Raw genomic sequence first — 27,949 nt, forward strand, 5'->3', positions numbered from 1 at the left:
ACACTTAGTGTCTCTTGAGATAAATTTCTTCTATTCTCCACAAAAAGACTATGGCAGATGGAACTGCCAAGCTCCAGATGTAGGTAGGTCCTCCTACTATCAGTAGGCTCTTTAATCCCATCACCATTTCACCAAAGAGAGCAGCAGCATCACCACACCTGCCACAGCCAACATAGCTTCCTATGTTTCCACCTTGCAGAACTAATCATTAGACGTAAGCCTTGCTGATAATTAGATCAAAGATGCTTCAAGTCAGCCATACAAATTCTTCTTATAGGAGAATCCTGCTGCAATTAACACAAGGAAAGCATGTATGGAAATATTACGGTATTGCAGAAACATTGTTCTACTGTTTATGTTTTCCTCTTATCCAGCAACAAGTTAAGGCACAAGTCAGAAGAAAGATCATCTGTTAGTCTATCCAAGGAGCACAGTGAAAGTCACAAAAATATTTTTGTAACATAATATGATTGCAAATGGTGCAGTTTTTACGCAGTTCCCCAAATAACAAATACTCCACTGAAACACAACAGTTTTCATAACAGGGCCAGCCTACCTTAACATACACTGCCGTATTAACTGCAGATCTTTCCTGTACCACATCTGGCTACTGCTGTTCTCAAGCAAGGAACTGTAACCTGTTGATTTTCAATCGAGAAAAATCTAATTTAGTTTAAAATTATATAGTTTAATGTTCTGAGAAAAATCAGGTGAAATTATACCTAATTAGAGAGAAATCTATGTCTGGTGCAGACGCTAGTCTTGAAGTTGTACACCTACGGAAAACGAGATGTGACCTGTATGAAAAGAACTTTCTAAGAACCCATTAATTTTAATGCCAGTGTTCAGGCAGAGCTACAATAGCCATCAACATTAATTCATTCCAAGTGAATGGCTGGACAGGAGGAAAGAACTGGGTGAAGTCACTTTAACTGCAGACTTTGCCACTGCTCCAGCCACATGAGTAGTTCAACTAAGCTAACAAGAAATCAGTTTTCACTCTATCCAGCTTTATGAATTCTCAGATATCCTCTCTCTCTCTAGCAGAATAAACCTCAGACCTTACAGAGCTTTAGCAAAAGAAAAATACATTTCACACCAAAACAGCCAACAGCTACTCATCAGCATACTTTCAGGGGTTTGAGAGCCCATGTTTTGACCCTAACGATCCCCAACTCAAACACCAAATTTGCATTTCTTACTATATTCCCACAGTTTTTCTACAGTGCAACTCCTCCTTGTTGAGCACTATTAATTCCCGGCTTTCTGTTTTCACTTAAAAAAAGAAACCCAAAAACTACAAAAAAACACCACCAAAAAAACCCCACAACCCACAACATAACTCTGTCTAAATCGGTGTAAAAATATCCTTAAAAACAGATACTAGAGTGAAAAACCATCTGTCAATTATGGCACAATAACAGTTTGTATTGATAACTGCAAATAACAGTTCTGCTTTTGGGTCATTTTTCACACATTTTGATGGCTTCTATCACACACACTGGCAGGCTCGAAAGTTGAAAGGTATTACAGCAAAGCCTTAGTGAAATCAGAGCCATCTTTCATTTTGCAGTTTTAGGCCTACTAGAAACAATCCTAAGTGCTGATCTCCTCCAGTAAGTTCATCTACTAATCAGGAAGCTGCATGCTATTTTACTGAAGTCCTGCTAGTCTCAAACTCATTTTTAGGTACAAGAATTTTAAGCCATTGTGAAGATGATAGCAGACTTCTGGGGTTTTGTTCTCATTAGTAACTTCATTTGCAATCCAATTTCCTTAAGAGCTAATAATGAAAGCTGAACTATACTGCCAGCCATTTACTAGCAAGAGGGCTGGCAAAACAGTTCTTGAACTGAACAGAAACATTAATTTTAATTATTTTGGCTTCAGTGTTAAACACATGCATAAGTAAAAATAGTCATGGAATAGTTACCAGGTTTTAGACTGTAAGTTTACTGTTCATTCAGTAATAATGTTGAGAACGTTATTTAAATGAAAAATCAAACCCAATACTGGCGAGAAATTTTTCACATTTCAAAAATGTGACTTTAGCCAGTAGTTAGATTTTCTTAAAGAAAAAAGCCTATTCAGTTTGCATAGAATTTCTCTTTTTGCAGTGTAAAATCTGAAATATGTATGTACTATAAAAAATAAGAAGCCAGAAAATTCTGAACTGGAAGCAAACCGCATCCATAAACATAAAGAAACATACTGTATAATAAAGAAATACTCTTAGTTTTCTCTACCCACAACTCTCACAAATTTAGTGTCATAATCTATATTTATACAAAATGTCCATACTTGTAACCGGTAACTATGAACCAGTGCTGAAAACCGACTAAGTTAATCCAATTCTTTGTACATTTAAAGACTGATAATTCCTTGACTCTACATCTACCAGCATCTAGCTCACGGATTATCCTCACAGTCACTTCTCTCCCATCAGCACAGAAAGTGATCTAGTTTTCTGGATGAAAGATTTGAATAAATAATGCAGAGTTGTTTAACACAAAGTATTCATTACACTAGAGATGAAGAGCTCAGTCAGCAGCGGATCAAATTTAGTAAGTTCAACAACTAACACAGTGGCTTTATTAACACCGTCCTTTTACCCCCATAAGTTTAAGAATGTGACTGCTATTATTTATTGACAGTCATCTGTCCAACTTAAATACCAGCCACATAGTTTGCACCTTAATAGGAAATCTTGATAATCTGTAACAGGATGCCTTCTGTAATTTCCAATTTCATTGTAATAATTAATTTAAAAAATAACTAATGCAACTCCTTTAGAAACTGCTGTCATGCTGATAACCCTTGAGTAAACAGGTAAGAGTGCAAATATAAGATCATTCCAGTTTAAAAACAAAAAACAAAAAACCCACAAGAGCCTACAAAAAATTACCCTCAGTAGCCAAAAACAAGGAAGAATTTAGCCACAGCAACAGGATTCAATAAACTGTCTAGTTTGTGTTATTAGTCAGAAAGTATACGAAAATCGAACATCTGCACTATTAACTATGCAGTAATTCCAGGTTTTTCTTTTTTCTTCAAAAGCCTATTCGCACCTGAGAACATTAAGCACATTTTTCTCCATTATCATTTTTGTTACACAATTAATATCGAGCGGTGCAATACCAAGCGTCTGCCTGTTCTCCACGCGCGAACTTCCCAGCGTACGCTGCAAGCAGCAATCAGAACGCACACAGTTGGAAGTCAGCGCTCAAGGCACTTCAATAGTTTAATCAATCCATGTGCATTTTAAGTGAGTTATCTGCAACAAGAACAGTGGTATATTCCCAGGAGTGGTTACAATGTTATTCTAAGCAAACAATAGAGAGCAAAAAATGTTTTCATAGTAGGGAAATGAGAGGTATGGAAAAAATAACTTTTTTGGGGGGGGGTGGGGTAAGCATCCTTCAGGTGGATATCAGTGGTCCACTGACCCTTCATTGCCTCCAATTCCTCTGTGCATCTAACTGATGGTGTGTCCTGGATGTGAAGTTTTAGACATCAGAAGCCTGTAAGCACAAGTTATTAATACACTTGGTTTATAGGTTGACAATATAAATCCGATGTATCTGCATCATCGGTTCCAATAACTACAGCCATGAAAATGCTGCACTGCTGAACAGACAGTGAAGCTCAGTTCTCAAAATGCTAATATTACATAATCTTAGATTGGATACAGTGCGAAAAACATCTTAAGTCACCTTTTTATTTTTGTTTGGAGATTGTAATTATTTTTTTTAATATGTTGCAGTGTTACAGATACTTCGGTGAAAATTCTCCGAACCAATACAGGCAAAAATGCTAACAGCACTGCTAACAGCACTAGCCATTTCATACTGATATGTAAATACCCTTCAGTACTTAAAGGGTGGCTACAAAGAGGACAGAGGCTCCCTCTTCAGAAGGAGCCACGTGGAGAAGACAAGAGGCAATAGCTACAAGAGGCATGGGGAGAGGTTCCACCTCAGTGTAAGTGCTCTCTACAGTGAGAACAATCAATCACTGGAACAACCTCCACAGGGACGTGGTAGAGTCCCCATCACTGGAGGTTTTCGAGATGTGACTGGACGGGGTGCTAGATAATCTCCTGTGGGCTCCCCTTCCCACAAAAGGTTGGCCCTGATGATCTTTCGAGGTCCATTCCAACCTGCGCTGTTCTGTGATTCCATGACATAAAAATCTGGCCATCAGAAAAAGAAAATAAAAGAACATACACAAAATATTGTCAGTACTGCTAGCAAACAACCGGTAATGATTTTGAAATTACACGGTCAGTTAAAATGAACAGATAAAGCAATTTTTCATGTTTTCTTTGTCACTAGGGAAGGATAAAATTTTAATATAACAGTGTTACTTGACTCGTCTGGGTTTAGGTACACTGGTTCTTTCCTGCCTGCAAGTCTGCTCTGTAGCTGTTCTCCATCAATTTGAAATGTATTGGAACCATCATGTTCTGCAGGAACTCAAAGTCTACTTGTATTAGCGCAAGGCTCTAACAATGTAATAACATAGGCAGACTCTTTTGACCACGTACAATGGAGGAGAGATTCGCCGCGATACAATTTTTATTAAACCAACTAAATCAGAAAATGAAACCATTACTGAAGGGCCTGTCAGTCTGGATTTTAAACAAAATATTTTGTAACATCCTCAACTGCAGTACCGATTGCTGCTACAGTAAAAGTAAGGTCTGTTTGTGTCACTTTGGACTGTTAGCAACTCAGATATAAACCATTAAAAAGCTGGTCTGGGTTCACTTTAACCTGTGTACAGGACTTACCAGAACCCTTTACTGACTTCTCATTGAAGTATCTGTGCAACTTACTTGGTTGGAGGCAAATGATTTTCATCAGAAAAGTCATTTAATAAACTTAAGTGTCTCTTCAACCTAAATATTTGAAGAATAAAAGCTCACAGCTTCGAACTTGGTTTAAGTTAGCTAAATCAGGTAATGCAACAAGCCATAGATCCAACCAGTACTGTTTGTTAGCAACAAAAACATTTTAAGGCAATTATTTGAAATTAAAATAAACATATTTTATCCTTATTTTTTAAAGGCTAACAATTACATGTTACAAATTAGTCAATAAAAATATTTTCGTAAGAGTTACAATTACTAAATTAAAGCAAATTAAAAATACTGTTCCAACTGGCAGTGAAGCAACCTATCTGCCAAAACTGTGAAATTTTGAGTATCTAAACAAACAGAAAGAAGTTCTACTTAAAATTTAACTACGTTCATTATTGTCCAAAATTTGCTAATCAGTCCTGGGTGACAACAACTTGTACTGCCCTCCTAGTGAAATAAACAAACAAAAGAGGCCTCTGATTTAGATACTCTCTGCTGTTGACAGAATTCACATAAAGCTTTTATTTATAGACACACACATATGTATATAAAATATTAATGGAGTAACAGTGGTACATGCAGACATTGCCTACTTTGTCTCTTTCACTTGTAAATACATTTTAAATGAGCTAATTGAGACAACACATTTGCAACTGCTGTTGCTTCTTCTCCAGCTTTTATTCACAATTCAAATCTTAAAATAGCTAATCTACAGCATTCTGGGGATAATCTATGGATACTGTACTTAAAGTGCATTGTTTGAGCATCTGGAAAGCTAAAAATCTACTAAATAGCCAATCCCCTAAACATATGATTAGAGAATAAAAATCTATCTTACATCTGTTCATAGAAGTGGCTTGAAACAGTATATATCACAAACTGTACTTATTTCTCCTGCATGTTTTTTAAAAGGTATTGATTTTACTTAGTCTTAATTGAAATCTGGTCTGGAAAAGGACATTCACCTCATTAAATTCACTTACTGAAAATTTAAATTATTCCTGTTACGAAACTATTTAGGAAACGGGATTTTTAAATATTAATTTAGCTCCAAGAGATTGTATGATATCAGTCCATTGTAGTAATGTCTTTGTGCCTCATTTGAATTAGATTCTGTTTGAGGGGCACAAAAAATTAATTTCCAGACATTAGCCTATAGTCAAGGTTCAACTAGTCTTAAGCACTCTTACTACTGTAACAGTAACAACACATTACAGACAGATTATTTTAAGGTTGTCGGGCTTTTTTAAGAAAAAAATGTATCATGTAATGTTTTATTCATTTTAAGCAACAGTGTTATTGAAATGACTATGAAGAATTGGGTTAACACTGAAATACAGCTGAAGAGAAAAATCTCTTCACAGAGTTCATAATGAAGAGATGACATGCATTTTATTTAAATTTTGCTCACTGGGACAGCCTCATGAGAGGCATCTCATTCAAATGAGGGCATTTGGATGACAATTGTAAAATTTGACTATGAAATGTAATGACTAAGGTCTAAACTGCATGAACCTACAGACATAATTATTCAGCATGTACCATACAGTATAAGAAAATGAAGTGAGAAGACATATTAATCAAGTTTAAATACAACGAAAGCGTAGTACAAATGACATCCAGCAAATGCTATAAATAATATCCTACAAGCAGTACAAACTAAACTGCTCTATGATCTAACTACTACTGAAAAATTTCTCAACATATTTAAGAGAGTTCCTAGTCATTTGATGTGATTCAGCCCCACCACCACTACTTTAGAGGTCATACAGGCCATTAGGGCAAATCCTAACCTAGGTACTCTAAATTGCATTGTTCTTAAACTTACTTCCCCTCATGACTATGCAGAAGAGGCCAGATTATTTTAAGTACCTCTCTTGGGTACCCCCCCAACCCTACAGCTGACCCGCTTACAGCGCTACATTTCTACTCCACCAGGACAGAAAACCTGTTCATCATACTACTATTTATATATATTTTAGCTTACTGCAACTTGACATTACAATATGATCTCTGCAGACGTGGAAGGAATTAACTTCACAATAAGAAAATAAAAGTTAAATCAGCCTCAGAAGAACAGCTATAGTTTTGAAAGTCTTAGGAGTACTTTTTTAGTTTTTCCTACGTATTTTGGTTCTAAAATAGAGGTTCTTGGCTTTCACCACACTAACTCCATGTTACAACAGACAAAAGTATTGAAGTCCTTATCTGTCTAATCATAACTGAAGGTAAAGGGGCTATCTCTATTAAACGTGTACAAACACATTTTTAAAGAACATATACAAAAAATTGGAAGACCTGCCGACTAACTTGCTGATTGAACGTATGCTTGACTGTTTACATAAGCCAGGGTTAAAAGGCAGAAGGATCAACCAACCCAAAACACAAATCTCTTAATTTAGGGGTTAACTTAAACTTCAGTGGCAGCTGGTTATATTCCCTATGGATGTGAGGCCCCTGAAAGAGACATGATTTTCAGGTTGATCTGTAGTACACTTTTATGAACCAATGCTGCAGTTTACCTCATTTCTTATTAAACATACAACTACCCTCATGATTAAGGTATCTGCTAAGAAGCTGTGAAATTAGCATATTTAGTTTCCATTGAAAACATTAATATGCAAATTGATGAATATCAAATGAGAAAAATAATGGAGTTCACCTTTGTGTAATCAAACATTCTGGGAAAGACATTCTTTTTCTCCTCAAAAATAGAGAAGAGGAAGGGTAACACAGGATTACAGCTACCATCAGTTTGCCAATTTAAGTTAAAAAAAAACAAATGAAATAGATTTACTACTGATTACCTTTAGCTATATGTCATTTGCAAATTATATCAAACACAAAGTTTGAGATCTGTAAAATACCTTTAATTTTCATGGTAAAATCTGAGAAAGCAGTTCAGATTTTGAACAACAGATTTAAAATGCACTATATTTACAAGGCAACCTATCAATAAACAGTATATTCAATTGCTCCTAGTTCAAATCTAGCAGGACAAGCAATGATGGCTCATATCCTGCATTTTTCAAACTATTCCTTAGAAAAGGAGAAAAGACAAGACAAGGTATGCACAACACACCACCTCATGAAAACCTAAGCAGGATTTGGGCAGTCCCCACAGCATAAAAAAAACTAGCGGAACATCTTAGAAAAATCTTTTCACTGGGAAGAAAGTTTGCACTGTACAAATAAAATTAATATTGAAAAACAAATTCTATTGCCTGAAGAATAAAACTGAAATTGATAAAATCTCTTTGAATATAGATATATACCTCTTTCCTGAGTTTTGGCATTAGTGGTAGTTCAAGCAAGATGTGCCTTTTACTTCCGTTTTTCCACACAAACCAGGTTGACTATTGAGGTTCTCTTCAAGGTTCGGTGTGCCCATTAACAAACCTCCCAAAAACAGACATGCTATTCCTATACCTTCACTGAATTAAGAAGATCCATGCAGACCAGACATAAAAACAACCTTGCATATTTATTTCATGCATTTAAGCTTAGGGAAGACAACAGACAAGTTCTTGTACTGACACAGGAAAATTCCTTTGCTTATATTCGTTAAGAGACTAGGACTCCAGGACTCTGAGGAACCTGGTTCCTTATCCTTTTCCTGCTTCTCCCCAGAATTTACACCACGATTTGGCTTGCTGTATCTGAGTGTAAAAGAGCCACACACTCCAGTTACAGGAAATCCTATCTTTCTCTCTATATATATACATATATACATTTGTATAATGTTCTATCATTGTACTTTTATGCTTCAGGAATCTAAACAGTGTGATGACAGGTCTTCAGCAATGATACCTGAAATGGATACTCAGATTTACCCACTCCTTGTATAGGTACAATATAAGCGTGTGCATGAGAAAAACAGTATTCCAAAACTATTTTCTAAGGTGAATATGGCCCAGGAGGTGAAAAAAACCACACAAACAACTCAGAAACGAGAAAAAAACAAACAAACCCAAAACAACAAAAAAACCCCACCAACCTAATGAGTCATTGCTTCCAAAAGAGAAAAAATAGCGTTTGCAAGAAAAAAAGAATTGCTGGGAATGCCATCAATATTTAGGTAACGAAACTGAAGAATACCCAAATCCCTCACTACCTACTGCATCTTCTATCATTCATAGGACATGAACTAAAAATACTGTTTCGCCTGACAAGCTAATACTCACCTTTCAAACTTGTGTCACTATTTAGGGCTGGAGAGGGACAGGAACGAGATAAAACAAAAGCAAACACTGTCATTCATACGGGTTGCTTAGCAATACAACATATGAAACTAGCAGAAACATTGGCCCCCAGCTGAATTTTTATAAACACTAAACCTGCGTCACTGAAAGAGCTGTGAATGCAAAGTGTCAGGTATATAACCTGGAACGACAATAGAGACGCAGTAGCACACAGATACGTGTTAGCATTCTAAAAGCTGAACAGAAATGTCACTACTGCTTTATAGTATAGAAACGTTTAAAGCAGCAGTCTTTCCCTTTTATGATTTGGGAACTGGTATGAACTAAAATTCAAACTAATTTTCCTGATAAGCACCATAATAAAAGAAGTGAATTGTATTCCCATAACAATGATTAAATACATCTTTAAAACATGCATTTCCCACAAACAAGCTTTGCCCTCACAGCACTAGCTTTTTCTACATACTTTATTAATCACCTGTTTTTATTCTAAACAGAAATAAATTTTTAAAACAGTTATATACTACTACTATTACCCGTAACACCCTGTAAGCATTGCCCACTGATCTCAAAGCACACAAATGTAGAAAGAGTGAAATATACTTCTCCTTTCTAAAGGTGAAAAAATAAAGGCATAGAGTGATGTAATGACTCAATCACTTACATGGAAGTGTCGAAGAATACAACTTTCACAACGGAGACAAAATATTGAAAGTAATGGTAAATTAATGTCAGTACTTTCATACCACATTTCACACCACAGTCCATATATACGGTCAGTTCTGTCAAAACAGAGATCAAAAGACTTAGGCAAGAATGGCTTATGTTTTTAAATTTTTACATGTTTTAGACACTTTTAAACACATTATCTGTACACACATAGAACAAGGCTCTGTATATTCCCTTCCTCATTAAAATGAAAACTTTAGAAAACAGTTGAGGACGTTTCCTAAGCATTTTCCTAAAACACAGTATATAAAATAAATATTTTTTTCCAAAGCAGAAGAAAAAAAAACACATCAGGAACCAAAGCAGTTTTTAAATATTCAATATAAAATAGTACACATTTTTATCCCAACCATTTGCAACAGCCAAAAGATCTATCAAAAGATGCAATAACTTCATACAATGCCTTACTGCTACATAGCCAAACTTCTTCTAAGAAGAATTACTTTTCGAGCAGTTGTTTAGAACTTGAAAGGTCATCATATGACACTAAGTCTACATCAAATATGTTAATTAAGAATATAAATTAAAAAAATGAAAAAACACATACCACTCACTACCTCTTGATAAAACCATTAATATTTTTCTCTAAAGGAGGGTTTGAGTAGGGGTTTGTATTTCATAATGAAAATTCATATGGTCTATTTCTATTTCGACTTACTGGTTTTCACATACATAGTGATTAGTTAAACAGCTGAAAATAAAAAAAAAAAACCTGCCAGATTGTCTTTTTCAGCTGTGGCTCCATATTTGTAAAGCACATGTCACTGAGTATTCAGTCTGATCGGACAGATGCAATTATCATCAGTGGTCTTTTTGGGGGGTGGGGACAAAGAAATGCGTAAAAATCCTCCTCCTAACAGCTTGCCCAGTACCATTTCGAGTGAAGTCCTCCCCAGGGACAGTCATCCTATACCTTGTGAGCAGAAAATAACCTCACTGGCCTTCAGAAGGCAAATCCCTACCTTATTGTAGAGTAGATATTCCCTTTATTTCCTCATCTGAAACAGGTACAAATAACTCTCTTTTTTTGGTAGCTGATCAACTGAGTTGGAAAAATGATGCAAACTTGAGATATAGCAGGACATAAGAAGTGCTGCAAATCGTTGTTGCATCCCAAACTTTTCTTCCTGAACAATTTAGTCTCTATTCTTTACATATACTAATAAATATAATTTTAAAACAAGAATGTTTGCTAGTGTTTCTGTTCAGGCGTACCTATTTCTTCCTCTTCTTCTGAACTACTATGGCTTAAGAGACACATAATAAAACTTCAACATTTAGACAAACATTTCATTTTATATTAATCAGCCAGAGGAAATGCAAAGTAAAAGTAAGCATGTGTTACTGAGTTTCACATACTAAAATAATCTCAGGAAAAAAAGTCATTACACACACTGAATTGGAAGCTGTTGTTTTGCTGTATGACAGATACATTTTTGGCTAGCTAGGAGTAAGGAGGCTTTTCATATTCTATTCACAAGCAACAATTACAGTAAATATACAGGAGGCTTTGGTAGCTGTTATCACAGTGAGGCATTCCAAGTATTGAGCTTTTCAAGCTTCCTGAAGAAAAACTCTGAAAAAAATCTATTATTCTTGCAATATTCAGTTCGGCCCAAAGAACCCAAGTCATGAATAATTTTGATTGATGGATAATCAAATGGTCGATGTTTACATTATAGCTTAAACAACATGTTTTACTTTGCGATTAGGATGGACTAAAAATACAGCAAAGGGTCAGTTACAGCATCAAAAGTGACTGAGATAATTTAACCGTGCTTCATTATCTGTCCACACTCCAGAGAGCTCCTACTAAATCAACCTAAGCAGACTTAAAGTAAGAAGTTATCTAATACTCAGATACATATGACCATCATCCTACTTTACCAAGTAGTGTCCATCATGAGGCAGAGGACGACTGCATTTTTCCCCCACATGAAAACCATACATGCGACTGCTGAACAGCTGCAAGGATCTCATGTAACAGGGTGCAAGGCAGAATTACAGTGTACCAGAATAATTGATTTGACTGCATTCACCAACCATTTTATTCAGGCCCATAGTTCCAAAACCTTTCGGTGTATTCTCAAGAATATAGTATAAAAGACTCAAGATGACCACAACATATGAGAAGACGATTCCCGATTACAGAATGGGATTTACACACACAGCTCTTAGCGTGCTCCAACTGACTGGTATAGACAACACCTTTCCCTGTAACTGGAAGTTGCTCTCTAGCTAAAGAAAAGCCTTTGGCGCAGAGCACACAGACTTACAGAAAATTTAAGCTCTTTTTTACATAGCATATAGGGATCTTGTGGAATCAGAAGCATCAACAAGATCAAAAAGGTCATATAAATGGACCACATGTCCAAAAGAGATCCTAAAATAAGAATGGATGTAACCTCTAAAATCCTTAATCAGTGATTTGGAGTTGGGGGTGGTGTGGGAAATAAACTTCATAAGAGGGGCCAGGCTTGAGGTGCCTCCTTAAAGAGTTTCCCCTAACTGCTACTGCTGGGGACCGGAGTACTTGGCTAGACAAACAACTGGTCTGGCTCATGAGACTTTTGATGTGCTGATGTCTTGATGTCCAAGACACAGATTGGTGCAGTATGGAGACCAGAAATAAAATCAAGTATCACTTTGTAATATTTAAAAAACATAATAAGTCTTTTATTATTCACCACCAAGACTACAAATGGTATGACCATTTCAATCCATTTCCTATGTTCCCCCATCCTGGTTTCAGCTGGGATAGTTAATTTTCTTCATAATAGCTCATATGGGCTGTGTTTTGGATTTGTGCTAAAAACAGTGTTGATAATATACTGATGTTTTAGTTGTTGCTAAGTAGTGCTTACATTAGTCAAGTACTTTTTCAGCTTCCCCTGCTCTGCCAGGGCACAAGGAGCTGGGAGGGGACACAGCCGGGACAGTGACCCCAACTGACCCACGGGATATCCCACACCATATGACGTCATGCTCAGTATATGAAGCTGGACGAAGAAGGGGAACATTTGGAGTGATGGCGTTTGCCTTCCCAAGTAACCGTGACGCGTGATGGAGCCCTGCTTTCCTGGGTATGGCCGAGCACCTGCCTGCCCGTGGGAAGGAGTGAATGAATTCCTTGTTTTGCTTTGCTTGTGTGCATGGCTTTTGCTTTACCTATTAAACTGCCTTTATCTCAACCCGCGAGTTTTATCGCTTTTACTCTTCTGATTATGTCCCCCAGCCCACTGGGGGAGAGCGAGCAAGTGTGTGGCTGTGTGGGGTTGGTTGCTGGCTGGTGCTAAACCACAACACTCCCTTAAGCAAAAACAAGATGGCAACTGAGGAGAAAGGAAACATAATTTCTACTGCAGGTGTTTTGCTTTAACTAGAATAATTGTAAGTAATGGCACACACGTTTTATGTCCTTCAGGAGGCAGGGGATTTTTCAAACTTTCTGCCTTATATAGAAAGTACTTGCCTCAGGAAATCCGACCAAAAGAAACTTCCAAGTCCTGCACATATTTGCAGAACGGACAACACATTCAGTTGCCTAGAAGTAAAGTTAATTGCACCATGAGTTCCAGATCACTGGATTGGAAGAGTGATGCATAGACTTGGTGTGAGGTTCTGGGGTTGAATTCAATTTACTAGGCTGCTCACTAGCATTAGTTTCCATATAAAATCTGCTCCCATATATAAAACACATTTATTTAAGATATTAGTGCTCTTAAATGTAAAGCTTATAATAGACATTTACATTAGAGGATCTGAGTACAGATTAGAACTATTTATGAATATGAATCTGGTTAGTGTAAAAAGAGCATAATTCCTAAGAACCATGTGACTTGATAACAAAGTCTTTATCCTGGCAGTGATCATCTTCTGCTACACTGTTCAACAAATGACCCAGGAAAAGAGAAACACAAACTCTGATCACCTGAACTACTTACCCAAAATCGGTTTGGCAAAAATATTTAATTATAGCACGATCTAAGAACTATTCTAGATGTGTTTACATATATTTTGTAAACATACAATATTTCATCCCTGAATGTGATGACATGATAAGCTGCAGGATGAAAACAGAAACATTAAACATATTTGTCTAGTTTGTTAGGACAATTGGCAAAGCTGTAAGAAGGGTTTAAGGTTTCCAAGCCAAATGATAAAGCATGCAGACATCAGTACAAATAATTCCATTCCCTTTGTATGTTTTTGAACTAGTACATTATACAACTGAACATAAACGAAAAGATTTTTAGGTTTGCAAAGCCAGACATTTTAAATTTCAGAAGTGCCAAAACTAAGGCTGCCTATGAAAGCTTCATCTGCTTTGCAGGACTATAATACTGGTAGTCATTACACTTGTAATCATACTATCTTTTTCCCTCCATCACTGTGACTAAGCCATTTGTTCAGATACAATATGAGGCAACTTATTTTAAGATGCTGATATTTTTAAAATAATGTTTGAATAAATTTTCTCAATTACTTATGTATGATACTTATTACTATAGTTTGTTAATCTTTCCAAAAATATTACTGTGACAACGGTCATGCAAAATAAGAAATATTATTAGGTCTGTTTGAAGTATCAGGAACTTGGTCAAAAGAAGAGTAAGCAGAAACTTGTTGTCTGTGCCCACTTTGATCTTACATGTATCTCGGTGGGGTTTTTTTCCCCAGCATTTCCCATTACACGTGGCTGACATGTATAATGCAAACCCTGAAATGAAGATGGCACATCCTTTGTGTTGCAAAATATAAAAAAGGACTGTGGTTGGAGCCACAGCAGGAACAGTGGGAGAAACAGCTTTCCACAGCACTGCAAATTATTAGTGATGAAGGGTAATCAAGAAGATAAAGCCACAATAGTTTCCTCGCTTTTGCTCCTCCTCTAGAGACAAAATAAATCTGTGTTTGCTAACATGGCGTTCAGCTCATTCAGCACTTCGTGCAGTTGCAGCTGCAAGCTCCTACACTTCCACAAGCCAGGTCTCACAGTTTGAGAGTAGATACACAAAAAGTGGTGGTACAGATTTGTGGAGCAAGTCAAGTAACTTTTCACTAAGGAATTTAGCAGCAGATATGGGGATGAATACAATCCCCCAAAACAGCATCCAACTTTATAAACTGTGCCATTATCCCTTCTCTTTATACACTTTTTTTCCTGCCTCATTCACCATATATACCTCAAAATTTGCTCCAAATAAAGATGATTCCATGTTGACAACAGCCTCCTTCACTATTCAGTCCCAGTTCAACCTGAGCTATAGCCTAGAAGTTAAAACACGTGCATTCTTCTGGGTGTATTCCGAGTTTTGGTTTAGTTCAGTACGGAGGTATGTGATATTCCTCTTCCGGATACATTTCTGCTCATCTTCTGTTCTTTAGAAAAAAAAGAAACGGGAAATGCTTTCTCTACCAGTGAAACCGCTGGACTTTAGATCTACTAGATATTCACTACTTCAAAGTATTTGTGCAGTGAGCTGTACAAATGTGATTTCCTGCTCTACTATTGCAAATAAATTAGGACATAGCATATAAGTGATTCCAGATACAGAGGTTGCATAGAGACGTCAACAGGTTTTCAGCTCCGCCCTAATTACATTTTCTACTTTTGTAAAGGTCAATCTCAGTTTGTACATTTTGTAGAACATCTCATCCTCAGGTTAAAAAAAAAGTATTTTTATTTAAAAAAAAAGAAGAAAAAAAAGGGGGGGCCTACACTACTTCATGCTTGACTTCAGACAGTAAATTCCACTATGTTCTCGTTCCCTAGGTTTTCCTCAAAAAATTCTAGTCACTCATCAAATGCTGGGGAAAGGTGAGGTTTCATTAGCAATGGAGCCAAGGTCGCTGAGAATTTGTTTCTTCCAATGGTTGTCTCTTGCAGCTACACTAGCACATGCACTGACTAGCAAAGATGTACTCTCATGTTACCTGTGTCTTCTAAAACTCATCGTCTAAGTATTTCTACAGCTCTGAAAGAACTGCTGGGCTTCCTTGAAAAGAATCCTAAAGGTAAAAGAAGCCAAACGACCAGGTTCCCCAGGAAACAGATTCCTTTTGTGGATACACAATCTGAAGTGCCCTCAAGTGCTGGCTGACATTCAGGGAGCTATGCAAGAAGCATGCATGTGCAAACGCAGCATACAGTTGGTGGAAAAACAAACAGAGAACAGTCTAACACTGGAAGTGTGTGGCAAATTAAGAAGTTCACGGACAACTATTTCTCCAAGCGTGGAGATCAGGTCTAAATGACCGCTTCTATCCTGTCTCAAGTATTTATTTTATTGTTGCTTAACTTATTTTAAGGAATGCAGGAGACTCTCCTCATCCTGACAGAATCATAGAAAACCTGTGCCAGTTACAACGAGCACTAAGGAAGTTAGCGAGCTTGTTTATAATCAGTAAAAGAATTGTTCTAAAAATAATTATATTCTTCAGACTTACAGGCAAACCACAGCAAATCTTTTTAGATTCAAACTCTAACCAAGGTAGAAGCACAGTTTAAACCAAATTTGTCCTCTGTGGAAAAATGCAGTCAAGATTAAAATACAACATACATTCTGAACTAAAACTGTGCAGCATTTTCTTGCACTTTTTTTAGCATGCTATCTCTGAACTTAGTTATATCCTGCACATTCCACAAAACAATATTTACAATTGTCTATGGGAGTAAATTACATCCTCTTAGCAAAAAGGCGGTAAACAAAAATGTAATTGATATTCTTTCTTTATGCTCCTCAAGTTTTAAAGGTTTCTTGACCTAAACTGATTTAGTAAGTCAAATCTTTAATTTTGTTGCACAAATTTTCTTCTACAGTCCCTTCTTTATAAAGGCTACAATGCAAACAAATATGCTCCAAAACTCTACATCTAAACTGGATCTGTATTTCTGCAGTTACAAAAAAAAAAAAATTTGCCCGTGTTCTCAGTTGTAAAAATAAGTATTCCCAAAACATAAATACATGCCCAGCTATTTTTTCCCTCATGCAGCTCCCAATTTTTCTCTTTAAGTTACCTATTCCAATTGTATCGGTCACTGCTTACTCAACTGACTGATTTCTCCTTTCATGACAACTCAGCTTCTGCTTCACTATTACCCCAAGAGGGTCACGCAAATTGTAATTCTATTTTTAATTGAAGAGAGAAAATAAATGGGTGCAATCAGAAATGATTAGAACCCTAGTTCAGATTCCCTCCACATTTCATGAGACAAAGAAAGACCAAATTAGGTTTAGTGTATGATGAGGAAAAGCACACCCCTTCAGCTGCAGCTCTTTTTCACAGGCATTCATGCATACTAATATCATAAAAACAAAATGCTAGAGTTGAAGACAACTTCAGAGTATTTGGTTTTTGTTCAAAAGATTTACCATTATTAGCACAAATAACATGAACAAGAGTCTTAAATTTACATTCTACTGCTATATCGTAAGGTGTCCAATATACCGGAACAAGGGCCAATTTGTCCTATTAAAGCATGGCAATTTTCTGTACATTTTTAGACATGGCAATCAATTTAGATCAGAAGACACTGGAAAACCATTCCAGCTTGTTGCTTTAACCAGAAGGATTTTACAACCTCAAATACTGAAAACTTAATTCTTAGTTTTCAACTGAAATACAGTGTCTCTCTTCTAATGTGCATAATCTCTGCGCCTGCTGCTTTGCTTCTAAACCTAATCCAACAATTCATCTTGAAGACTTCATAAATAGTTAAGCAAAAACCATGGCTGTACTTTTCTGAATCTTGTCCGATAGGAAAAGGAGACCACTCAGAATCACCAAGAGACACATTTGACAAATTTAGGATGCAGATGTCAGGCTGCCTGAGTAGGCATTGTTCCACAACCATCCTGTTTACTTCACAGTTCCTACAGAGAATATTACTGATGGATTAAAAGTTGTCACTCAAATGTCTTCATGTAGTCCTGAAACTGACAGGTTCATAAAACTGATTTACGCTTTTTGATTTTGGGGAGGAAGGATCACCCTTTAATTTTGATATATACGTATGGATTTCTGTTAAGTCCTCATTACATTCATCTATTTTAAAAAAAAAAAATAAAAGACCCCTTTAGAGAGTTTGTACAAATACCATTGCAAAAATATTCAAAAATAGCATATTTTCATGTTTGGTTAATACACAAAAAATGCTGCCAAAGCTCAGTGAAAAAACTCTAAGGTACAGACAACCTTCAGGGAAACTACAAGGGGTTTCCACATAATCCAGACAGGATAATCTACCGTTTGAGATGATCCATAACTTCACTCAAACCCATAATGTAAATCCAAGTAGTGGCAACTCATGGATAAATCTAAAATTCACCATTTTCTTATTTTCTTAAAATTTTTTAGACTTTTTTCTTTGTCAGCTAGGGTTGAAATATGGCTTTTTATAATTCTTCTTAAGAAAAGGGGTCAGCAAGACCATCTTGACAGTTTTAAAAAAATGTAACATATATTCAGTAGTAAAAACAATGCAAGATAAACTACTCATTTATCTCCTACCAGTAGCAAGCTGGTGCTTGCTGGTAAGAAAGGAAAACATATATGTAATTTTCAAATTTTTAAGGGAGACCAAGAAAACTGGAAAATGAGAAAATTTCATTTTCAAGGTCATAATGCTACATAACTTTATAAACACTCTGAAATTCATTATTTGAATTTACAGATATTTTGAATACTGTAACATAACTACACCCAAGACACCTACAGATTTGAGAGACACATTTCAGTCACTTGTAGGAATCCATTTTAAAAATGGGTTGGGGAATGAATTGAGGAGCTATAGGAACTTTTAACAAAATACAGCAGCATACACATTTCTAAGCCTTATGCTTTTTTACGTACTATGAATTTACATGTTTGAATATTTTTTTTCTCTCTGGATAAAGTGATTACACACAGATCACACTTTCATTCCCACAGAAAGAGTCTGATTAATTTTTAAAGAACCATTTTGTCATTAGTTATGGATTTGACAGAAGCAAAGACAGCTGAGGCACATTAATGTAGTTTCAGAAAGCAGTGGGTGGAAGATAAACAGAGTCTGAAACTTGGGGACATAAGCAAGTCTGCACACAAGGAAACAAAAGTGTAACCATAAATACAGGTAAAGTGCTAGAAAGAGATATTTACTATTTTACTTTCTTCCCTGGCAGAAGAGAACAAATACCCATGGAGACAAATAACCCCTTCCAAATCATGTTCTTGTTTCAACAGCTTCTAGCTGAAATTAGTCTTTGTAGCAATAGTGGCTCACTTACCTGGCTATACTACAAACTGGGCACCTAATGGAAGACATCGAGCAAATACTCCATGAATAACAAATGTGTCACACTGAGTTTGTTAGTCTGGGGTGTTTTTTTTTTGTTTAAACAAAAATTCAACCAAGAAAACCTTTTTTTCCCCCCTGAAGATTTACTTTCATAAATGTATTAATGGCTTTTTGTTTCCTTCTTGTATTTAACAAACATTATTAGCTGATAGTTATCTAAAAACATGGACAACTGTTGCCAAAATGCAGTTCACTTTCAGTAACACAGATAGTGAGGGAAGTCTTCAAAGACCATCTATCTTCCCCCATGCAACTGCTGCCCAGAGCCTTCCTGGGCCGAATGCAGCAGACCTCATTTGCACTTGGAAGCCCTGGACCCAGCTGGTACTTGAACACCACTCAGGAATCCCTGACATTGCACATAACCCCAAATAATCAAAACTTAGTGAACATCAGGCTATATATACATACATATGTATATCTCAGATACACTAGTAGGGAAATAAAGTCGATAAGTAATACTGTAACAACTGAAGATGATGCCTAGAATATTTACACAAAGACAAGAGACCAGAGAAGGAATGTCAAGTGAGGAACAGAACTTAACGTCCTTTTTCATTTTTCAGGAAATGGACACCTACATTTCTGCAACCTTAACTTGGAGTAAATTCAAAGAAATGACACAACTTTAACTGTAGAACAGAATGCTTTCCTTAATATTGATACAACTCAACATGTCCAAGCAGATCGTTTATATTTTTTGTAAGTTAATGGGCTTTGTGACTCTGTTATCCTTCCTTGCATATTAGATCCTCAGTGACTCACTAAATTAGGTCTTTAGTCAATGATTTCCCCAGGTACATATCTGGAAACACTATTAATAAAATTCAAAATTGTTTCTGCAAACATAAATAAGTAAAACAAATTTTCTGATAGAAAGAACTTTCCTGATATAACCATTAAAAACACTAATGTTTACTGAAGTGCAACCACAGGTAGAAGAAAAGGCACAGCCTTCAGCTACGTTTATTTTGGTGAACTGATAAAAGCTACTGAGAGTCAAGACTACATGATGAATATTTACTGTATTAGTTTATTTTTAGATGGTTTATTTTTTTGATAAACTATTCTTTCTATAACTCCAACTGGTATAAATTAATTTCAGAATTATACTTTCAAACATTGCATGTATCACAAGAAAGTGTTTCCTGACGTTCAGACGGCATCTCCTGTGTTTCAGTCTGTGCCCACTGCCTCTGGTTCTGTCACTGCACACCACTGAAAGGAGCCTGGCTCTGACCCCTTTAGACCCTACCTTCAGGTATTTATATACTTTGGTAAGATCCCCCTGAGCCTTCTCTTCTCAGAGCTTAACAGTCCCAGCTCTCTCAGCCTTTCCTCATAGGAGAGATGCTCCAGTCCTTTATCATATTATGGCCCTTCACTGGACTCTCTCCAGTAGCTCCATGTCTCTCTCATGCTGGGGAGCCCAGAACTGGAGCCAGTACACCAGGTGTGGCCTCACCAGCACTGAGCAGAGAGGAAGGATCACCTCCCTTGACCTGCTGGCGATGCTTTGCTTAATGCAGCTCAGGACAATTCACCTTCTTTGTGGCTCATTTCTGGTTTGGGGTTTTTTTGTTTTGGGTTGGGGTTTTTTTTTGTTGTGTTTTTTTTTTTTTAAGAGGAAGTAGTAACTAAAGATTAAACACAGAAATATGGTCAAAACATGCTTTGCATGAAAAAGGACAGAGAAGGCTACTCAGAAACATTACAGGAGGAAAACAACTTGGAGACCTCAAACAGAACCGCTTAATACACAAAGTATGGGGAATAAACCAGAGGACCTGGATGTTCCAATGCAAAATTAAGACTTAATTAAGTGGTGAAATGGCTCATATGACTCAAAAGTGAGCTGTACCAGTCTTCTAAATAGCCAGCACACTAATTCAAAGCACCAAACTTAATTTCGTAGGGATTTGAGAAAAGTGCAGCAGGACAGAGACACACCTAGGTTAGTGGTTTGGTCTCCTGAAGAGATTCCTTCAGGTGCAAATGCACCTTGCATCCATTCTCAGAGTTACAAAGCACATGGTGAAACACATCACTGGTGCATTCAGCAGTTTCTCTTCCAGTGGACCCAAAGTTGAAGTTGTGCAGAGGAGAACTGCACACGCAAGGCAGACAGAAGTTACCTACTATACCAGAGAGAAAGTGTATCTTCTCAAATCTCCCCAAGCAGTACGCTCCCTGCGCATGCACAGAAATCTCTAGAGAAGTCTGCTTTGCATCACTCAAAGATATGTGGTACACACCTAGGACCAACAGCTCGTGCAAATTTCCCACGTGATACATACACAATGTGAACATATGCTCCTAGACTTGTAACAGACTACACCAATAAAATCCTGGTTCCTTTCTATTTGCATTTTACCAGTCACTAAGGCACCAGATTGTCCCTCAAGTTCTTGGAATGCATTGGTAAACATTATTAGAAGGTGAATAAAGTAGTAAAAGGCTTTTCAAATTCTGAATACGACCAATACAAAGGAAATTACTGAGAATAAGCCAGTGAAAAGAACTTTGGCAAAGTGCAACTACAGCATGAGAGAGTTCACATTCCTCAGAGAAAGCAGGAATGAGAAGAATAAAATGAAAGCAATGGCCTTGCAGTCCTCAATATTCTCAGAGTTCAGAAAAGTCTAAGGAGGAACCCAAATCTGGAGTTCCATTCAAAAATTAAACAGGCTGAAGAAAAAACAGTAAATGTACTAAAAAACTGAACTAGGCAAATCATGGGGTGTTGACTGACCTCAAACATTAAAAAAAAAAAAAAGATATTCAGAAAGTGGAAACTTCGTCTAATTAACAAGGTTGAGTACAAAACAACACTATAAACAATTAAGGCCAGACCAAAAAAAAAAAACACACAAGAGACTGCATTAGTAAAAAGTATCAGCAATAGGAAGTAATAATTTGAATACAGTTGTATAGTCTTAGACATAACACAAGTTTGCTTGCTACTCTGTGGAGAGATCAGTGATATCAAAAAGGCTAAATTTTCAAATATTTTTCTTCATCAAGCTCCATTAAAAGCATTGCCAGAACAAAGATGAATAACACAGGCCAGAGAAAAAGAAATCAGAGTACTCATGTAAAGTAGATGTTTTCTAAAAAAAAAAAAAGACTCTGAAGAACTTCATCTAGCATTTTTATAAAAAAAATTCAAAGGAATTTTAGTATCCTTGGCAATTGCATTTGAAAACTCATGGATGAACGCAATAAGGCAGGAATTAATGAAAAAACATTAGATATAAAAGTCAGGGGGGAAAGAGAGGAGTCAGGGAATTACAAACAGGTCAGCTAAAATTTCATCCTAGAAGTACTGACTGTTGATTATTTTTATGAACCTGGAAGATAGATGTTAGATGTTAGCATAGTTAGATGAAAAACAATCTAAATACAGGAACAATGAACTACTGCAAACAAAATCTAACCTCTCTGATAGGATAGCGTGATCTGTAGAGTTAAAGGAGAAGCAGCAGAAGCCATGTATTTTAACGCTGACACATCTTCAAATATTATTTGACATGACATTCTTAGAAGCAAATTTGACATTACTTCTCTGAAATGGTCTTAAAACGGAGACAAAATGGATTGGGTAACTAGGCCCAAATGGAGTACTTGGCACTATCAGAAGGCAAGGACATGCTGAAGAAGGCTGGAAAGGGCAGGTTCCAAAGTGGAACCTGGTCTTGGTCCAGTTCTTTACAATTATTTCATTGACTATCTGGGCGATAGGTCAGAGAAAATTCTCACCAAATTTCCATACTATATGAAACTGAGATGGACAGCAAATGCATTAAGAGACAGGACTAGAATTCAAATACATCTCAAAAAAATGGAGAAGTGACTTGAAGAAAAGAGGATGAAGTTTTACAACTATATGTTACTGGAGAAACAGTTTGAGAAAAGTAAGCATGGAGAACAACTGGTTAACTAGCACTTCTTCAGAAAAGGATTCAGGTGTTACGTGCTGAATATGCATGAACACAAATTCTGAAAAGATCAAGAATAATGGTAGGAAAACTGATACTCTAAAATCCATTTCTTGATGTCTCACTCCACCTCTAAAAGAATCATTGAAGAAATAGATGCAGGCTCACGTCTGGAGGGCAACTGTTACGTTAGCTTATTCACACAGGCTTGTTTAACAAAGATCTTCATCCCATACTCAACAGCCGACTGCAAAACACGAATTACACAGATGAAAATTTTACATGGCAACAGGAACCTTTAGAATCTATTAACTTCCTCTTAGCAGTGGAGAGCATTTCGAAAGTCAGTTGATTTCATCTCCATTGGCCCTTGTTTTGTTTACCTGCCAAGTACGCAGAGTTACTTGGTGAGTTTACGGAGTGAGACTTGGGGGGTGGGCAGGGAAGATATCTATCACCAACTCTGTGAAAACATTTGTTTCATTCAATATACCAGCCAATTACACCTAGTTAGATTTTGTATGATCAAAACTATCCCATCATACAAAAGTAGTTCAATTTCATACAGTACTGTAAATCTCTTCCTCTCTCTCTCTCACCTTAGAACAGTTCCACCTGACAGTTGCTACAGTGCAAAGCAGTATATACTAGGTAGTCAAAAGTGTATTCATGGTTTTTAAAATGGTATTTTTGGGAGCTCAAGTATAGCACATTACTAACCAAACCCTCTTCTTATCATATATATATTTCCTTGTGAATGTCAAGGTATTAGGAATAAGTTATTCCTAGAGGTCAAGTGTTAGGTTGCTTGTTGCATGTTAACACAGAGGTCCCCATGAAAACCTTCTTTTCATTGTTCTATCAATTGTTTAAGCCCATGTTTTACAAGACATATTTCTTGGTGTCTAACTTATCATGTTACATCTTGAAAGAGCAGATAAAGTCCATTTGGCAAGTGTCTTCAACTAGCAACTGCAAAAATCTTACACCAAATAATGGTATGTCAGGTAAAAAATTTCATGTCCGACCTCAATGATTCTGTGTGATTCTGTGAGATTCTGCTTAAAATAAAGTATACAAGAAAGGATTTTTCTTAAAACTTGAAAAAAATAGTATCTTTGGCATCAACACAAATGAAACTATTAAGAACACATAAGCTAAGCACCTAGGTGGAACTGCTACCCGCAACTAGGTCTAGTTGCAGCTCTCGCATTAGGCTAAAACTAGCTTGTATTTGTGGTGTAAACAAACTTGTAAAAGTGTAAAAATAAAAACGTATATCCTTGAAATTCTGTTTTTACAAACAGCCATGAGCAACAAAAACCACCACAAAGACAGAAATGTAGTCATGCTTATTTTTCTTTATCAAATAGTTTCTAGAAAGGATTTTTATGGTCAAATAAATAATTTAAAAAATTAATTCTGCTGGATCTTCTACATTACTATGGATGTCAGAGTGAAAATTTCAGAAGTGAAATGGACACTGCAAAAGACAGCAAAGCAACTTCATTTTTCATGGTCTCTGAGCGAGATAGCCAAAGTTCATCATCTCAGAGGTATCAGCCCCTTTTTCACTGACCTGCATTAGTCTATGTAATAGATATCATGCTGAATATATATTGTTGGGCAGGTGTGCTCCAGGGCGCACAAGGAACCTCTTAGAGCACTGCCGTAATCCAGAGGCCTCCAAGAACGCAGCCACAGCACCCACCGGCATCTGAGGCTGAGAACGATTCACAGCATAGCACAGAAGAAAACCCACGTTAACCTAGCTTTTAAAATGCACATATAACATCAGTGGCAAGTTATGCACTTTCAAAATACTCCAAAACGTTTTCCACATGCGTTTTAACTATATTCTGTCCCTCGTTCTCTTTCTGACAACCTTTTAGCCAGTCCACATAAAGCAATACTATGCAATGAAAACTGAGAATAGCGGGAAGTCACTGTCAATTTCATTTAGCAATAATGTATCAATATAATGTATTTGCTCATCTTTATTTATGCTGTATTTCTTACTTCATTCAAGATGTTTTAGAGTATTGTTATTAGTCATTTTGACGGATTTCTCTGAAAAAGTCACAATAACTTTAAAAAATACGTAAGTCATCTGTAAGAACACAAATTTTCATGTTTCATTAACTATACAAGTGCTTTATATTATTTTATAATAATGATGATTCAAGTAAAAGAACATATCCAGCATATACTTCAGGCCATGTTTTTCTTATTATATTTTTGTTTGGAATCCTTATATGTACACAGATAACTTTTATAGCTGTTTTTCATTAGGTGCCCTTCATTTATTGTCCAGCTTTCCCAACCCAAGTCACTGCATGACAGCCTTCACTACTTCCTTTCTAGAGGAACATTTACTTGTAGAACTTTTCCTTCACTTATTCATCGTGTGATTTTAAAAAAAAGCACAAGCTGTCACCATGTCTTGACATGAAACTGCAAGAACAGCAATCGGACCTTTCATTGCAAGTACTCTTTTGTTTCAAGAAGTGTTCTCTAAAATACTGTACGGTTCCATTTTCTGTGTTACAGCCCTGTATCTGCCTACATTCCCATTACTGAAACCCCCATTTTCCAAGCAGTATGAGAAAATTAATTCCAGAATGGAACTTGGGGGGAAAAAAATCCTAGTTTAAAATTAATTTAAATTTAATTTCTTGGAAAAAGTACTGAAGAACCCACCTAGTTAACATTTACAAATCTGATCGTTTTCCTATGAATTTCAGCATGCTTTCGGGGGCTTTTTGCACAATATCCACAGTAGTCCAAATGTATAATGCAACACATAAATAGTTTTACAGAGTTGTCCTTGTATATGAGCAACACTACACAAAATATAAAACTATCCCTTTACAACAGAAAATAAGAGAATTAAAAATGAAAAGTAGGAGTACTCTATTCTTGCATAACTGAGCTATACAAACAATATAGTCTAAAATTAACAAGGTGTTAATTAGTATCGCCATAATTTACCAAAATGATCATATTAAAAAACTCCTATTAGAAAAGTGTACAGACATATTTTCAAATTAGTCACAATCCAATCTAACCATAGTTTTCTGGAGCAAGTGAGGTTGTGTATATACATGTAGAAAGAAATATTTATTATAAAGTGTCTTTAAAGTGGCACAGATTTTTTTTCTGCTGGAAACTCTTGTTTAGATGCACATTCACCCTTTGAATGATATCTTCATTCAAATTTGCCATTACTAATCCCAAAGACAATGATACTTTGTAGCAGAATTTAAATGGGTTCTGTTCTTTTGAGGGGTGGTTGTTGTTGTTTTCTTGGGGGGCTCCTTTAAAACAAGAAGAAACCACAAATTCTGTTCTGTCTAAAACTGTGTATTGGAACAATGCCAAAAGATGCCAGCACATCAATCTGCCACGAGAAAGGACAAAAAAGGTGATCCTGCTCATGTAATAAAGATGCTAGTTAGTCTAGTCAGGATCTACCTGTAAGAGTCATAGTCCAGATCCTGAAATGCTAGGAGAGACAGCGTGATGAAAGACATTTAGAATAAATAACTGATTTCAGAAAGCTCATTAATATTCTGTAAATATTTGAGAATTTACACGTAACTAGGGAACCCAGAAACAGCTCCTTTAATTTTGTCTGCTGAGGCAAATTAGAAGGCAAAGACGACCCTAAGGATGCACAACGATTTGCATCCATTCAACCTAGTAATAATAAAGGCTGATTTCCAATGAATTTGTCTCACAGTTTTTTGTAAGTTTTGATGTAAAATTTACTATACTTAAGCCAATTGAAATGTCTGTCTCCCATATGAATTCTCTGCAACCTAACAAGCCTGAGCTCCAGGGCAGCCTACCTTCAGTCAGGTTACTTGGCTCCTTGTTATACCCAGACGTTGGTGTCTCCGAAAAAACAGAAGAACTAAATTGTCTTTGATATTTCTAGTCTTCCATCAAATGTTAACTGAACCCAGCCAACAGGAAAAGAAAAGCGGGAAGGGAGTGGGGAGGCAGAGATGACAGAAAGGGGAAGATGAGAGAACACTAAACACGTAGCCTTAGATTTAGAAAACCAAGATCGATTTTCTTTCAGCAGGGTCCACTATACCCGCCTGTCATTTGTCCCATTCCCCTGCTGACCTTTCAGAGCAGCTGTGCAGTAAACTGGATCAGATAACTGACAGAGGAAAAGCTAAATGCATGCTTAGGTACTACATATGTAATACTCGGTTCAAAAGAAAAACTAAGTGTTCTGAAAACCCAAACATTTACATACTGAGCAATTATTCTAATCACTATTATACGAAATAATGGAAGAAGTGAATTATGTTTGAATCAGATTAAAAGATTGTCCAGATTAAATATCTCCATATACAGTATATGTGGTTAAACAGAAGCTCTAACTTACTGAACTGAAAAGCCTTTGCTGTCAAGTTTTTGAATACAACAAAAATAAAAATTGTAAGCAGTAGAGAATGCTAAAACAGCTTCAGAGAACGTTCACAAGTAATAGAAGATTATAATTTCTCTTTAACTTTTTTCCCCTCCTTATCTATCTTTATAGGAAACCCAAGCATGAAGACATGAATAACTTCAAAGCAATTTTATTTCCAGCCTTTCCCTGGAGATTTAAAAGATAATTTAAAAAAAAAAAAAAAAAAGCTATAAATTATTTAAAAATATAAATCCATAAAATACTATGGAAAAATCGTATTTTATTTCCAAAAGAAAAAAATATTAAATGTCACAATAAAGCATAACAAGAGAACCTGCGACTATTTGGAACTTGATGGAAATTCAATATAAAATAGATAAAACGGATTACAACATGGATCTGCAAGATGTGGGTCCCTAATATTAGCACCCAAGAAACTGCACAGGA

General features: G+C 36.3%; 1 protein-coding gene across 9 annotated transcripts in view; it reads right to left on the bottom strand.

Moving 5' to 3' along the window:
- The window catches only part of PRKD1 (protein kinase D1), a 146,244-nt gene that overhangs the window by 103,412 nt on the left and 14,883 nt on the right, over positions 1 to 27,949 (bottom strand). The window contains exon 1 of one of the 9 annotated variants that reach the window (XM_075103268.1): positions 557 to 618. The exons of the other annotated variants lie outside the window; for them this stretch is intronic. The gene's annotated coding sequence lies outside the window, so the exon portion shown is untranslated. Of the gene's footprint in view, positions 1 to 556; positions 619 to 27,949 lie in introns of those variants that run through there. 9 annotated transcript variants of the gene reach the window in all.

This window comes from Phalacrocorax aristotelis, chromosome 9 (assembly GCF_949628215.1).
Source record: "Phalacrocorax aristotelis chromosome 9, bGulAri2.1, whole genome shotgun sequence".
In the NCBI taxonomy this organism is placed as follows: Eukaryota; Metazoa; Chordata; class Aves; order Suliformes; family Phalacrocoracidae; genus Phalacrocorax; species Phalacrocorax aristotelis.